The sequence below is a fragment of the Mus musculus genome, chromosome 12 (assembly GCF_000001635.26).
Source record: "Mus musculus strain C57BL/6J chromosome 12, GRCm38.p6 C57BL/6J".
Taxonomy (NCBI): Eukaryota; Metazoa; Chordata; class Mammalia; order Rodentia; family Muridae; genus Mus; species Mus musculus.
This window is the reverse complement of record NC_000078.6, coordinates 85,461,319-85,463,996: the sequence shown is the minus strand read 5'-3', so window position 1 is coordinate 85,463,996 and position 2,678 is coordinate 85,461,319.

The window sequence follows — 2,678 nt, the reverse complement described above, 5'->3', positions numbered from 1 at the left end:
GTTTCAAAATTCCCTGCAGGGAAGAAAGGGGTTTTCACGTCCTTCAAAATATCATTTCCTTGTATATGAGCCAGAAGGTACTGAGACAGGGCGGGCCTCTGCAGTTAATCCTTCCTTAATTCAAATTGTGCAGACTCTAGTGTCCTCTTTGCCGTCATTTAACACCTTTGGTGAGCACCTACTATGTGTAGATTGCTGGAATCCATAGTCAGTAGGCAAGCTTCCTAAGATAAGGCTTATTGCCTGATAAAGAATAAACGAGAAACAAAAACACAAAACAAAACAAAAATCAGATAAAAGTAAATACGAGGGTGCTAATGACATCTCATCAGTGAGTAAAGGTGCTTGTCACTCAAACCTGACTACCCGAATTTGATCCCTGGAACCTAACGTGTGAAAGAAGAGAATTGATCCTACAAGGATAACTGTCTGGCTTTCCATTTGTCTCTGTCTCTCTGTCTGTCTCTCTCTGTGTCTATGTCTGTGTCTGTGTGTGTCTCTCTCTCTCTGACACATACCTGGGGAAAGACTTTTTTTTTAACGTAATGCTGAGATTAATTAAATATGGAAGACTATATTGTGTTGTAACTGTGTAGCTGTTCTGGGAAGGGTAGAGGGAGGTGACAGGCATGAAGTGAACGACTAGGAAGAACTAGCCCCAGCCCCAGGTATGGCGGTGCAGACTGCAATGTGTCTCAGGAAAGAGAGCAGGGCTGCTGTGAACTGGAGGTTAGACTTAAGAGATTCCATCAACAGGAAGAAAGAAAGAAGGAGAAGGAGAGGAAGAGAGAGAGAACAAGAGGGAAAGAGGAAGGAAGGGAGATAGATAGGATAACCCCTCACCTTTACCCTACCAAGCTACCCCTACCCTACCAAGCTGCCGCGGGACACCCCGCCTCTGCTGTCTGCTGACTCCCTTTCCTAGCCCTTAAATGCCAACTTTCTGGATCCAGGCTACCAAATTTGGAAAATTCCCAGCTCCTTCCTCGCTTCATTTCCTCCCTAGCTGCCCCTCCACTTCAAACAGGATACAGATAGTTTCATTTCCTTCTCCTGCTAACACGGGGGCCGTTTGGATCCTTCTCCTAGGTGGCATCACACTTGCTGTGGTGATGGTATGGTGGCTGGTGGGGTCTTTCTCTGTTGCTGAGAGGGTCGTCAAAACAATGAAGTCAGGCTGAGGTCTCCCAGGGCTGTTTTTACAGGAATGTGGAAACAGTCACATTCCGTTTCACCCTTTGTTGGAAAGCTATTGACAACAATCAATGTTCACTTAGAATTTGTGCTGTCAAACAGCAGAACCAAGCTTTCTCACCCAGGGCACAACGTCCCTGAATTCTTACTGAGGTTTGATGGAGTGTGTGTTGGGGGTGGGAGGGTGGGGTTTCTTAGGAAGTCATTGCAAATATCTGCTTCTCGAATTCTTTGTTATTTTGACTGCACTGAAGGCCTTTCCACAAGCCACTATCAAATCCACCCATCTTCAGTTCCTGTAAATATTATGTCTTCACTGTGCTATGCGAACTATTTCACGGCTGGAATATGAACCCGAGGAGGAAAGCTTGCTAATGGGAATGACATAAGCAAAGCATTAAAAGTGCAAAGAGAGAGAAGTCGGTAGCAAAGGGCTAGGAGGATGAGCGTTGGGCGAAGACGGGAGCCCCAGCCCCAGATGGATTAGCCAAACCACACTCTATTATTTAAATCCAGCTACAAATGTATGCTGACACATTCCTGGGGGCACACGGGTGACTTTCATTACAGCAAGGACAAGAAGTGGTGTTCAGTTCCCAGAGAGGTCGTTTCTATCACAGCGAGTACTGATGGTTCCAGGCAGTGGAGACCCTGGGAAGCCGAGGTCGAGGCAGCCGCGGCTGTCCTGTCTGCTGTCCTGTCCGTGAGTAAGTCCCCGGAAGAGGAAGATTCCAGGCAGCTGCTTCCGTGCAAGGAGCTGAGGCCTGAATTCAGCGCAAGCGCAAGGCTGGAATGTATAATGCAGTCCCTGTCTTTGGGCACACCAAATGTGAGGACAGTTGGGCTAAGGCCTAGAGAGTTAATATTCGCTGCTAGTGCTGTGTTACTCCCGCCCCCTCCTCCATCCCCTTGTCTAGATGTCAGACTTCAAGCATCATCTCCACGCATACTCCATGAGTACCCAGGCTGAGTTCCAGAGCTTTTTAGAATTCCTCATTTTGTCCGAGGTTTTCCACTGGTTGTACTCATATACCACTTATCTTCATACATACATACATACATGCATGCATGCATGCATACATACATACATACATGCATGCATACATGCATACATGTGAAGGGATCAGCCTAAAACCTACAGCATAAGCTCTATGAAGAGAACTTTGTAGAGTGGAGGTAGTTTGTACAAGGGACTGAACTCAGGGTCTTTGGACGGCTGGGCAAATGCTCTGAACCATGGAGATACACTCACTCCCAGTCCTGTCTTCCCTTTTTATTTTGAGAGATGGTGTCACCAAGTTGCCCCTTGAAATTAGCCTTGAAATCACTCTGAAGTCCGGGATGAATTTGGAGTCCTCCTCCTGCCTCAGTCTTCCAAGTAGATGAGATTATATATAGGTCTGAGTCTCCAGGCCTGGCTGATCACTGTTTTTGTGTACAGGTGTACCCTGAAACACTTCGAGAGGCCAGGCTCTAGGAACTAG